Source organism: Pongo abelii, chromosome 7, assembly GCF_028885655.2.
Source record: "Pongo abelii isolate AG06213 chromosome 7, NHGRI_mPonAbe1-v2.0_pri, whole genome shotgun sequence".
Classification (NCBI taxonomy): Eukaryota; Metazoa; Chordata; class Mammalia; order Primates; family Hominidae; genus Pongo; species Pongo abelii.
In genome coordinates, this window is record NC_071992.2 from 134096938 (window position 1) to 134111450 (window position 14513).

At 41.7% G+C, this 14513-nt stretch overlaps 1 protein-coding gene across 1 annotated transcript in view; it reads right to left on the minus strand.

The window, feature by feature from the left end:
* The window catches only part of EXT1 (exostosin glycosyltransferase 1), a 314893-nt gene that overhangs the window by 87191 nt on the left and 213189 nt on the right, over positions 1–14513 (minus strand).

A 14513-nucleotide genomic window follows, 5' to 3' on the forward strand; every position in this document is an offset into this window, starting at 1 on the left:
CTATATAACAGGAATGAAATAAATCATAGTAAGCATGCCATTGACAATACAGCCTCTGTTTAACAGTTCAACCAAGAAAGCTTTCTTGTCATAAAATGGGATCACCTTTGTCTTTTCTTTGTAATATATAACAAATATTGTTATGTTTATGTTCTAGACATACCTTAATTTTCTAAGGTATCTATTGGCCAATTATTTTTTTAGGTAGGTCTTTCAGAATAGTATTTACGTGACTCTGAGATATTTCCTTCTCCTTGATTAAGGCAGGAGAAATTTTCCAAAAATATTTTGTAAGGAGTTCGTATCAAGCAAAACATGTTTCCAGGAACATCTTCAACCCCTTTTTCTTTTGCTTTGAGACGGAGTTTCACTCTGTCACCAGGCTGGAGTGCAGTGGCGCCATCTCATTTCACTGCAACATCCGCCTCCCGGGTTCAAGCAATTCTCCTGCCTCAGCCTCCTGAGTAGCTGGGACTACAGGTGCACGCCACCACGCCAAGATAATTTTTGTATTTTTAGTAGAGATGGGGTTTCACCATGTTGGCCAGGATGGTCTCAATCTCTTGACCTCGTGATCTGCCCGCCTTGGTCTCCCAAAGTGCTGGGATTACAGGCGTGAGCCAACATGCCCAGCCCCCTTTCTTACTCTTTCTATTCATTAGTTTCTCTCTTTCTCATTGCTTATCTGACCTCTCTTTTTGATCAAATATCCACAATTTAAAGGATTATTATCAAGAAACTGATAAAATACAATAAGACTATTATATTTAAATATAATGCCTCTTCTCAGGCCTGGCACAGTGGCTCACGCCTGTAATCCCAGCACTTTGGGAGGCTGAGGCGGGCGTATCACCTGAGCTCGGGAGTTTGAGACCTGCCTGACCAACATGGAGAAACCCTGCCTCTACTAAAAATACAAAATTAGCCGGGTGTGGTGGTGCATGCCTGTAATCCCAGCTACTCGGGAGGCTAAGGCAGGATAATTGTTTGAACCCGGGAGGTGGAGGTTGCGGTGAGCTGAGATCACGCCATTGCACTCCAGCCTGGGCAACAAGAGCGAAACTCCATCTCAAAAATAATAATAATAATAATACTAAATAATAAATACATAAATATAATGCCTCTTCTCAGACCACTAATTTTTAAGGACATAGTAAAAGCAAAAAGTCTGCAGACTTGCAGAACCCAGACAAACATATGCAGTTCATAGAAATATACATAAAGTCATTTTCACAGAGGTTACCATTTTATGCTGTAATGAACTGTCTCAAGATTATGGTGATAATAAAAATAATAGATGATATAATAATAGATTAAATAAAACAATTACATTCATATAGATTCATGGTCCTTGTGGATGGAGACAGCATGAGTTTCAGACCTTCAAAATTGGTTGCTTAACAGCTTGGGAAATCGGCTGAATAAAGTAATATAATAGTTCTCATTCTGCAAAACCCCAAAGGCCATTGCCACATAGAGTCACACCACTCTCTCTCTATATATATATATATATATCCTAGAAAGGAAAACATGGGTTAGTTAAGTGTTCTATAAATGGCCTAGAGAAAGCTGAATGCTTGCTGGACACCCAGGAACCTCACCATTTTCTGATCTCAGATTTTAGCTAAATGCCCTTAAAACATGGCATCTAAGGAAGCCAGAAGCTGATATTTCTCTTTACGGTGGACTCTCTTGGGGTTCCCTATTTCTCTGCTTATTCAAGATCTGTTCGAGTTCCACCTCCTCCCCATTTGCCTTCCTTATCATCTCCAGCCCCTGCTATCATCCTTTGTCTGAATTCTGCTAATACATGTTGTCATTTAGCACTTACCTTCTGCTCCCTTAACTATTATAGTAAGTAATGCTGCCTGTCTTCAAACCTCAGCGTGCCCATGCCTGTGCTCTTTCCGCTATTAATGACTCAATCTTTTTCCCTGAGGCGAAAACCTAATATGATGATATTCCTACGGTCAACCAAGCACATTCTGAGCCCTGATGGTGGTTCACCAGGAGCTCCTGCAGCCATATAAGAGGGTATAGAAAGTGTCATTTCCAAGGGAGAGGCCCTTCTCCATTCCTTTGCTATGAGATGGAATGCAGTTGTGATAGCTGGAGCTAGGGCAGCTATCTTGGACTCCAGCATGTAAGATATGTGTTTAAAATGGTGGAGCAACAAAGCAGAAGGAGCCTAGATCCCTGATGATCACGGAGCCTCCTTACCAGGCCTGAGCTACCTAAATTCAGGTGAGTGAAAAATAAACTTCTATTTTGTTTGAGCCACTATTTCCTTGAGTTTTCTGTCACTCCTAGCTATTTATCACCCTAATCCACACTGTAACTAATTCGAGCTTTTAAAATATACACCGTGAGTTAAAACACATTCAACAAATTTAGCTCAGGGACTCTCTGCTCTATAGCCTGTAATGGTGTTAGCATTTTTTTTATCTATAAGCACTAGACCATATTTTCCTTAAAGAGGTAGAGTTGTTTTTCATGTGATTTCATATCCTAGGGGACTTGTACAGAGCCTGGATCAGGGGAGCCCAATAAATCTTTGATGACTATAGAAGGATATGTGTTTTACCTCCACAATGATATGCAAGTACCTAAAGGTCAGCAATTTTAGTCATCACCATGGCTATACACAGAAAAAGTGCTTCATATACCTGTTTTGATATTGCTGGCAGATTAGATGTGTTCATCCTCCCTTTCTATCCTCAGAAAACAGTATCCAAAAATTATTTTGCATACAATGGCACTATATTATGGACGGAAAGCAATGTGCCAAAGTTATAAAATCATCGTGAGATCTAACTACATAGGAAAGTTCGAACACCTCCATTATTTCGCTTTACAGCATAGAATAACCATGCGATTTAATTACTCTGCCAACTCTGAAAAACCTATAGCTGGGTTCTGGCACACAATGTACAGTTTTTGTATGAAAAAATGATAATTTCCCTGACAAAACCACTTAGAATAGCTTTCAGAAAATATGTGATCAAAATGCATGAAAAATTTGTCCCCCCAAATTTACTATAAAACTGGCATTGTTTCTTTTACATCAACATGCAATACATACTGTCTATGCTGGACAACAGAGTAAGAATAGTAACTTATTTCAGTGGTTTCTGTGCTCACTTACATATAGTAGAGATTCACTAAATGTTTTTTAATATATACCAAAAGTCTGTATGATTCAAAAGTTATCTGAATAATATCAAAAGTTATTTGCAAGTGATAATGTAAAGTTTAGATCATTCAATAGTAGTGGTCCTCAACCAGGAGCAATTTTGCTTCCCAAGAAACCTTTGGCAACTTCTAGAGATATTTTCAGTTGTCACAACTGGGGAATGGGTGGGTGCTTCTGGTATCTAGTGGGTAGAGGCCAGGGATGCTGCTTAACGTCCCACAATGCACAGAAGAGCCCCCACAACAAAGAATTTTCTGGCCCAATATGACAACAATGTCAAGGCTGAGAAACTCTGGTCTTACATTGGCTTGAAGCAATGCATATTAAACTCATAGTAGGCAGGGCAATGTTGACTTTCCAAATGACATAGCACCTCGAGAGTTCAATAAAGATGAAGAGAGTCTGTAGTTGTCGACAATGACAGTATTCTTAGCTTCTTAGCATAGGGAAGCAAAGAATAAACTGGGTATTCCCAGGTTGGGGTCTCTTGATCATTCAATTAATAACAATGGTCCTTCGTTTCCACCAGTGAAGGTAAAGGTGTGAGCAAGTTCAAGGTAGCAGGTCCTCCAAGATCTCATCCCATCTTATAAGATCTAAAGATTCTATAAAAGCACTCAACTTTTCTTTTTAGAGATTTTTTTTCCTTTCTATGCAGCCGCTACTACAATAACTATCACTGTTAGCTTGAAAGAGAACCAGACATAATGGAGGGCAATTATTTTCTCCTCTTTTACCCACAGCTCTCCTTCCTCCAAACTACTCCCAGTGCCATGCTATACACCCCCACCCTGTGACCAGGCCTGCAGGCCCTTCTGTTCCCACAGACTCTACCAAGTTTCTCAGGGGATTTATGGTGACTTATTTAAATGCAATTGATTTGCCCACAAGGACCAACTCAAGTAAAATAATTTCCATCAGCCCCATCTTTCCTGAGCTTTGTACACAAGAACACCAAAAGGCCTTTCTTTCTTTGGAAAATAAGTTCCTTTTCCTAATTGGAGTCAGTTTTACTAATCAAGAGTACAATGAGGCTTTACAAGCAACGTTGAAGAAGGGAGCATTTATGCAGGTCAGTAGGGGTTTTCCTAAACATTTTGATTACAACTTAAACTGCTCTAAAACACATGTAAAACTCCTATCATTAAATTTAAACAGCCTGATGATATGCCAAACAAGACTATGAGAATGGCAAATAAATTGCTGTAATCTGCCATACTGTCACTTACCCTGCTCTTGAGCAGCTGTAATTGACTAATAGGATAATAAGGTGGCAGTTTACAAATCTGAAAGCTATACTCCTTTGTTGAGAATGCCCTTGAATGAAGAAAAAGGCTCTAAGTCAGGAAGACAGAGTGGGTGTGATCAAAATCATGGCCCTGGATTCAATATATGTAAATATGCTTTTCCTACGAACTCACACAGTTGTATGCAGGGGCAGCACCACTTGTCATTGTGTTTATTGAACCTTTTATACCTCCTCACATAAAAAATATTCAGAAGAGTTTTCCCCATTCTAAGGACCAAGGTTAAAGGCAGCATCCTAAGCAGGAGTGAGGGCAAGAAAGGTTTTCTTTTTCTCTTTTGAGACAGAGTCTCACTCTGTCGCCCAGGCTGGAGTGTAGTGGCGCGATCTCGGCTCACTGCAACCTCTGCCTCCTGGGTTCAAGTGATTCTCCTGCTTCAGCCTCCCGAGTAGCTGGGATTACAGGCACAGGCTACCACACCCAGCTAATTTTTGTATTTTTAGTAGAGGCGGGGTTTCACCATGTTGGTCAGGCTGGTCTCAAACCCCTGACCTCATGATCCACCCGCCTCGGCCTCCCAACGTGCTGGGATTACAGGCATGAGCCACTGCGCCCAGTCAAGAAAGGTTTTCTTAGCACCAGTCCACTGATGGTAGAGGCTGGCTCCATCCTTCTTCTGACAGTGGTTTGTGTTTCCAGTTTACCTCCTAAGCATTGAACATGCAGAGGAAGATTCCAACCACCCCAGAACTACACAGGCCACTGCTAAGTGTTGCTTAAGGACTTGTCAGTAAAGGCTCCAATGCATTCACCTAGGACAATACCCAAAGTCAATGATCTCACAAGGATACATATGACATGAGGATTCTTGCCAGCAAAAGCCAGCTTGAATCTGGTAAGAAAACTGCTGCTACTACTTCTGCTTCTACTTCCACTACTGCTGCTGCTGTTTTGAGAATACTTGTCAACTGGGAGACTGCTGAGGAAGAAGAGGGTTGGGAGGTCGCATCAAACTACAGAACCCTGTATGTCACAGTGAGGAATATGGACATTACTGTGAGTGAGATGGAAAGCCACAGAGGATTTTGAGCAGAGGAGAGATATGAGCTGACTTATCTTTTAAAAGGATTCCCCTGGTGGCTACTGTGTGGAGAAGAGTTTGTAGTGGGGCCAAGGTGGGAAATGGAAGCAGGGAAGAGAGTGAGAGGCTATTGCGATGGTCCGGGGAGAGGTGACTGCGGCTTGCACCATAGAAGCAGCAGTGGAGGTGGTAAGAACCGGTTAAATGCTGGATATATCTTAGAGCTACAATGAACAGGATGTGCAGATGAGTTGGCTGTATATGAGAGAAAGAAAAGAGTCAAGGACAACCGCAAGGTTTTGGCCTGAGCAACTCAGAGAAAAGGCTCGCTTTTTACTAAGGGGGAAAACTGCAGAAGCGACATATTGGGGAGGGTGAAGAGACAGAAATCAAGAACTTGGTTTTGAATGTTATTCCAAAATATCAGCACGATCTTCTACATTTAAAATTGTGTTTACTGTTTCATTTCTAAACATTCCTGACAGAGTAGCTGACACATTACAGTACACATTATATATGAATGTATAGGTATATGTGCGTGTGCACCAAAGGCAAGAATGGATTGATGGATGAATAAATGGTATACTCTACTTTCTCTTTCCTTGAACTTATTTCTTTCAGAACAGAAATATCCACGATACGCCATCATCTTCCTTTTCCAAGTGAACTCTCTGCTAAATAAATAACGAAAATATTCTAAGTACAATCAAGTAAAAGGAAAAACATGAGCATTTTCCAATCTATCAACAGATTAGGCACAGAAAAGCCATTTGGACAGAAGCAAAGGTCTCCAAGAACAACCAAAGCCACACTGTTAATACCACGGGATTGGATAAACCTGTTCCATGCCAAGGCCATATGGAAAGCTTACAGGGAGAATGGCACGAAGAAACAAAAGGCCTTTGGAAACCTCTGAGGATTGCTGGGTGAAAATGGAATTTGGGCAGTGAGGCAAGAAGAATCCAGGCTGACCTCCATAGGGCACAGTAACATCAATTCAAGATATTTACACTCAAGCAGGCTGCTAAACCCCTGTGATGCTGAACACTTGAGCTTGCCCCAATCCCTGGTGCATTCTGCCTTTCACTGCAGCCTGGACTAACCACGCTTTGAGCAAGTGAAACACTTGCCACTTCTGAGTCACTGAGATGAGACAGTGACCAGTAACAAGACTCCCTCCTTGATTAAATGAAATCAGGTTCCTCTAAGTCCTCAAGGCCTCGATCTTCCAAGTCCCTCCTTGCCAGACCCGTATCACCTAGTTTTAGAAAAAATCTTGTTACATCACTTTAGAAAGAATCCCCACCCTGCTTATCTCACCGAATTCATCATCTCTCACCATTCCCTCAGTGAGATCTGATCATCCTGGCCTGCCTTCAGCACAACTCCTGTTAGGGCTGTTTAACAAGAATCGTCCTTACTTCTGATGCTCCCTTTTAGGGGCTATCCACCCACTGACCCCTAACCCTGCCTTTAGGCTACATATCCCCACTTGTTCAAGTGTGTTCAGAATTGGGCCCCTACTGCAATAGTTCCTGACTAAAATCTGTTTTTACTACTCTAATCACTCTCTGGTTTTGGTTTTTCTTTCTTTTCTTTTCTTTTCTCTTTTCTTTCACTTTTTTTGTTGTTGTTGAGATGAGGTCTCGCTATATTGTCCAGGCTGTTCTTGAACAACTGAGTTCAAGCGATCCTCCTGCTGCAGCCTCCTGAGTGGCTGGGATTACAGGTGTGTTTTTCTTTGACACCAGCAGAGTAAATACCCCTTGGAATATTTCCCTCCATGCTGTTCCTGTTGGTGTTGTGTATGAGGCTGGTATTTGGGCAGCAAGGGAGTTGATTACAGCACAAGCTTCCTAATCCCACCTCTACTTCACAATGCTGTTAAAATGAACAGAATCCGTCCAAAGAGAAAACAATGAAAACGACAGTCTTACTTGTACCTATATTCCTAGTATCACTTGATCCCCCAACACCACCCCCATCAGCTCCCTGCCTTTAATTCCTTTTTAAGTAATCCGGGAGAAATATGTCCCTTTGGGGACTGAATTTAAAGTGACTATGAATTAGTTATGCCACATCCTTCCAACCGCAACCAGGCCCTGTTTAAAAGCAGAGAATGGACAGTGTAAGTGCCTCTTCCCAAGACAGCCACCTCTGCCACTTGTAGTTAGAGAGGCTGCGACTGATCTGGACTGTGGCAAATTAAATGTGTTATAAGCAACACACTCTAAATAAGGCCGCCTCCCTTCTCACTATGTCCAGTTTAGACCTGGCACCTCATTTGAGGAGGTGAGGAACAGCAAGAGGAAACGAGAGGAAGTGATAAAGGAGCTAAAAATAAATATGGAAATGTGTAGATATGAGAGTTTCACTGAATATAAATAGGCTGATTAGATTAAGCATCAACTGGCAAATACAATGTCTATAAGCTTCTGGGTTTGCTGTATCAAATTGTCACAACCTCTGATGGGTGAACTAATAATCCACTGTCGATTCAATCATGATGTCATCTTAGATGACATGATCAAAATGGTCGTGAACCAGGGAAGGCTGTGAAGTTACAGTGAGTGATTTGATAACATCTGGCTTGCTTGGGCTCGGCTCTGATAGGGTCTCTGTGGGGTTTACCTCTGATTTGGTAAAAGCATTCTACAATCCAAAAATATCAAGCGTTGTCTACAGACATAAACCAGTTATGACCATAGTAGTTATAGACAGGTTTCAATGTTTTAGTTGACAAATGCTGCAATAACTTCTACACTTTACTGGGCACCTGTTCTGGCCAGGCATTAAGCTAGGACAGAAAGAATGAAGACAATTTGACTGGCATGGTCAATGCAATTATATTATAAAACATAGCAGGGCCAGCAGAGTCCACTCACAGCCAGAACCCTAAGTAGTTTCAAGCACTCAAAAATCAAACAGTAAACAACTTCACGCAAGACTGAAGGGAAGTCATTAAGACCCATCCAGGTCTGAGTGTTATATGAAAATGTTACTGTCGTTAATTACCTTCCAATAATAATGCCAATTACGGAAAATAATGAGAATGTTTACCCACCAAACTAATAGGGACTGGCATTTCAAAGTCTACCAGAATAACCTAGGCAACAAGAAATGTTCTGATTCTCCCATGTCTGGCTGCTTTTGCTTTTTCTTCCTTTCCTGCTGACCCACTTCAAAGGTTTCATGCTGGAAACACTAATCATGTCCTCCTTTGCTGGAGTAAGTTACCCTCCTTTTTGCTTCCTGCTTAGTGCCTCCGTTCGCATCCAAAGTAACGCTCATTACCTGCAAACTCAAACTTCCAGCAGCCCACATGCAGATCCCAGCACACAGATATATCATTCCACACTGGCCTACCTGCTTGACAGATCACATGGGTTTCTGAAATACAGATAAACGGGCACTTGGGGAAAGCAGTAATGTTGTAAAACGTAGAGAAGTTCATGCATGTATATTTTACCTGGAACCTCACAAGAATTGATAACATTTGTTGGATTTCATTTCTAACTACACAGAAAACACATATTCTAAGGGTTTAAACTTGAAAACTCACATTCAGGCACACATGCTTATGCCCGTCTATGCATGTGTGTGCATGTGTGCACATGCATGCACAAATCAAGAAGAGTTTCTATTTAAAGACAACTTGCACCAAAAAAATCCAGATTACTTTATAATGCAAATCATCATCTTTTGTATTTTATTACAAGGCTTCCTTTAGTATATTAATTTCCAAGCATCTTTAACACAAATCATCATATACATACAACTCTTTCAGATTCAGAGAAGGAGTTAAAAATCAGCCAAAAAAGAAAGCAAAAAACAATGAAGATAGGGGAGGAGGGAGTGTATATGGAGCAAAAGGAGGAAGCCAGCTGGTTAGCTGGCCTTTTAAAAGGTATCAGGGAATTAGGCCCAAGGCAATTAATCCTACAGTTTTCACTCCTCTGCCAACTCTCACGGCTTACATTACCGAGCCATCATCCAGATTAAAAATGGGTTTCCATAAGGGTTTCTGCTTCCCCAGGAACCCTCCTCTCTACCCTCCCCGCCTGCTGCCCCTTCACACAGCAGCAAAGTGAAATCCAAAAGAAAAATATTAAAATCAAACAAGGCTTTAGGGATCTGGGGAGGTGGATGGAGGGCAGGTTCTTATCTAGGTTTTAGCACAATATTCCTTCTTCAAAGTCTTCTTAATTACATTGAGAGAAAGAACAAGCGACAAGCAGAAGAGCTGCCTTCTAAATTCAGTGCCCTTCAATGAAGGGTTCAGGTTCACAGGTTCTAGCCCTAAGGGAGAATGACGATCTGTGCTCAGCTTCTTGCCACCCAGGGTCCCAGCCCCCCAGCCTCTGCCTCCATGTTTCCCTTCACCCCCACTTGCTCAGCATCCTCCCTGCTCTAAGAGTGCCCCCACTTGCCAGCTATTCTGTCCATGGAATTTCCCTGGTGGGCACCTACATTTTATTTTTCAAGTGGAAAGAATGCAAGGTTAAGGGCTGTGTTTCTAAGATCCCAAAGCTGCAGACAGTTAAGAACTGAATAATTCAACCAGAACTAGTTGTTCTGTCCATACTAGCTGCATGTGGCTTTATCCCCCTGTAACCTAGAGCTTGTAGAAATGAGAAAATTAAACCATACCCAGCAGGGCACAAAGCGTGCACATTGTCCTTCTGAGTAGATTCAAAAGGAGCTGGTAGTTATGCATCAGATGGTGTAGGAGTCTTACTGCTAAGGGACAAGCTAAGGGCTGACTGCTCTCCCCCATGAGCGGAAGTGCCAAAGTGGGTTTATCTTTACTGCAGGTCTCCTGTGTGCCGGAATCTGTGCGAGGCACTGTTGCTGCGTTATTTCAATGAACACTTGTAGCAATCTGAAAGGTCATATTGGCTAAGGACTTGAGCTCTGGATCTAAAGCAGGCCTTGCTTTCAGTCTCAGATTCAGCACTTTCCAAGAGTGTCTTTGTAGCCCATTGCCGGGCTTCTTTTCTCTCTCTCTCTTTTTTTTTTTTTTTTTTTTTTTGAGACAGAGTCTCGCTTTATCGACCAGGCTGGAGTCCAACGGCCCGATCTTGGCTCACTTCAACCTCCGCCTCCCGGGTTCAAGCAATTCTCCTGCCTCAGCCTTCCAAGTAGCTGGGATTACAGGTGAGCACAACCACGGCCAGCTAATTTTTGTATTTTTAGTAGAGACGAGGTTTCGAGGTTTCACCATGTTGCCCAGGCTGGTTTTGAACTCCTGGGCTCAAGCGATCCGCCCTCCTCAGCCTCCCAAAATGGTGGGATTATAGGCGTGAGCCACCGCACCCAGCCGCCTGGCATTTTTAAGCCTCAAGTTTGTTCCACTTTGAATGCAAGAAGCCACCTCATAGCTAAGAATATTATTGAACATAAGGCTTGACACAAAACACTTTCTAAGTGATTATTGTTCTTGTTATACCCATTTTATAGATAAAAGATAAAGTTATTTGTCCAGAAGGCAAAGCCAGGAGTGGCTACTTAATTTTTCTTGACCCCAAGGTGTACACTCTTTCCATAACTTCCTGTTGTCTCCCATGGACCTACCTCAAAATCAGAGGTGTCACAGTGGTGGTCTAACAACCAAAGCTTCAAATTAGCCATATACATTCTGGGGGCTTCCAAGATCCCATACTGGGGTCTCCACCCTTATTTCCTTGCTCTCAGAAGTAATGTGTGATGAACCTGTTCTTTGGAGGAAGTACCTTCCTGTGGGCTGGCTGGCACACTGTCCCAGGCAAGGCCAGCCTGGGGATGTTCTAGACATTCACCCTTTTTTTCTAGTTTCAATCTTGCAAACTCAGTGGATAGAAGGAGCTAGGGACTTGAAAGCATGAAAGCATTGGATTAGACAGAAAACTACAAATGCAGTCTGTGTAGCAGAATCATGGTATTTTCATATTGTGAAGGCTCTTTTTGATTCAGCCACTGTTTAGTTAGACCTGTACAAGTTGAATTCGAACTTATTTTCCCACTGTTACTTTTCTAGGTTTGGTAAAATGTGTGAATGGCTGTGGATCCCATGAAGGTTTTTAAGTTAGAGCACAAAACATCCTAAAAAGCACATGACTGGCGTTGCCAGGCAGAGCAGGATGTAAGGAAAAAAAAAAAACCAGAAACTCAGGGAAATGCAAGCATAGATTCCAATTCTATTTGTTATCTTGCAGCAATTTATTTATGGTAGATGGTTTCCACATTACCTACTAAACCCAGACTGCAGGAAAAAAAAAAAAAAAAATGAATGAACACAGCTCTTCCAAGCTAGGAATATGACTCCAATCAGGTCAGTAAATAGTCAGGAAACTATAGTTTTATGAATTCCTGATTTGTTTTGATTCAAAACACTGACCCCCAAATGCTTCCTTTTTTTACCCTCTAAATCTGAAGCTGGTGAAAAACGAAGTGACTGATAATAAAGCTTTCACTACTTCCAAAAGAAAAAAATAAATGAAAGCAATTTGAATAAAGGGCCATTTACTCTCCTATTCTTTGAATACATTTATTATATACTGATAAGCACACATTTACGCTAGAGAGAAGATGGTCTTCAGAATAAGCACTTACTAGGATTAAATTTACATTATCTGTCTAAACGCATACACATTTTAGACTGGCAGTAGTATATGTTGTGCTCACATTTTGCAAACACTGGAAAGGTGAGTTTTTAAAAATACAGTTTTACAACTCTAGAAGTTGGGAGAAATATAATTTCCTAATACTAGCTATAGGAGGAAACAGAAAAGTGACCTACTTTAATGACAAAGCTTTCATAATATATCTTCCCCATACTTAAGAACCAGCTTAATCTCAGCCCATCACTAGAAAGGAGAGAAATCTGCGTGTATAAATAATTAGGCAATCTCAAAATGAGTCTGCAGATGCTCTGAGATGAGCCTGCTGACAAAGTCACAATGACAGCTTGCTAACATGTTCACAGGACATCAGCTTCTCTTAAAAGTTGCTTTCGGAACGATCAGCTGGGTTCCTACTGAGTTAAAACACAAGCATTCGGAGGCAGCTTGTGTTCAACAGCTACATAAATCTATTAACCCAACTACAGGGTTGGGGGAAACTGAAGATTACGTCTCAAAGGCCCTCAAGGCCTGTGTTTCAAGGAGCAGCAAGATAAATGCAACCAATATAAAATAAAGCTTATCAGCTGTCGGTGTTTTAGATGATGCCACCTTTCAGGGCTGGGGAGTCAGGAAAGTACATGTCTGAGAAAAATGACCATATGTGGCAACTTGAGCACTGTTTGCCACTGGGCATCAAAATATCTTACCATGTGCTCATAAGAGTGGATCTAAACTCAAACTGTAGTTACATGAGCAAGAGATGCCCCCTGATGAGCTGGTGAGGTTCTCTGTTCAACTACAGCAAAATGGACTGAGCTCCCACCACATTCCAGGTGTTGGTCTAAGAGATGGATTCGCCGAGGTGACTACAGGGAGATCTCTGCCTTCAAGGGGCATGTGCCACAGTGGGGGAATCCAATGAGAAAACAGTTCACTTCCACACAATGTGGTGGGTACTTAAAGAGAAGTGTTCCGTGGGAGCCCAGAGCAGAAAAGTCCTGCTTAGAGGTCAGGAAAGATGACCAGAAATGACACCTGAGGTGACTGATGGTCTGGAAGCACCCAGCGAAGAAAAGCAATGATGCTTGCTAAGGCAACATTGGTACTGTTTCTCCCCTAAGGCATGGGATTTTATATACACCACCTGCTTTTCGTATAGAAAACTCATGAGAAAGCTCCTCACATTGTTTTTAACAACAAGTTCAAAACAATCTTATTATATGATTATTGTCTACCAGAGAACACCTGGGCATGAATGCTTCCTGAGTTCATTCCAATTCATGATTAAGAATGGTGGGATACAGCACAGAGCCTTAGGGCTGATGTCATGAAATAAATTCATTGTTGGAGGCTGCTGACCACCCCAAGTCTAATTCTGGGGTAGGTCTCCATTCTACTCTAAAATCACTCCCCTCACTGACAAATGGGCTAAGCTGCTATATTTGCCAGGTTGCAGCTACCAAAGTAAGTGAATTCAATCCTTGGGCTTGGAGTCAGCAGAGGCATGGGGCCAGCCAGAGACCCAGCTTCCATAGCACAAGTTGCTGTTCCTAAGCCCTCTGCTCTCACAAGCCTGGGTGCCACACATTCAGCAACAGGAAATTTGGTGGCTCCTGGGACTAAGGGTAAAAAAAGGCTGAAGAAAAGGGAAAATTAATATTAGCAAACTAGTAGCTACCATTTATTGGTACTTCTTGATGCTAAGTGTTTTACATTCTTTTCCTCAAGTAATCTTGGCACATCTAGGGTTCAAGCACTAAAAGCATTCTCCGATTCCTACCAAGGTAGATACTTGGTAAACCCTGTACAAAGTCTGTCTTATATGAAGCAAAGAGGACTCAGTAAAAAGTTCCAGTAAAGCCAGCTTTCTGGTCTGCAAGAAATGAGACCTAGAGTATCAAATCCATCGTCTTCCAGGGACCAGAGCACTCTTTAGAATACAGTCATGAGTCACTTAACAATGTGGTTACGTTCTAAGAAGTGCGGTATTAGGAGATTTTGTTGTTGAGTGAATATCATAGAGTGTACTCACGCAGACCTGGATGGTATAGCCTACTACACACCTAGAATATATGGTGTAGCCTGTATCTCCTAGACTACAAATCTGTATATCACATTACTATAGGCAGTTGTAACACCATGGTAAGTGTGTATCAAAACATATCTAAACATACAATAGGTACAGTAAAAATAGGATATAAAACATAAAAAAATGGTACACCTCTGTGGGCTACTTAAAATGAATAGAGCTTGCAAGACTGGGCACTGCTCTGGGTGAGTGAGTGGTGAGTAAATGCAAAGGCCTAGGGCATGACTGTACACTGTTATAGACTTTATAAACACTGTACACTCAGGCTACACTACATTTATTTTAAATTTTTTTCTTTTTT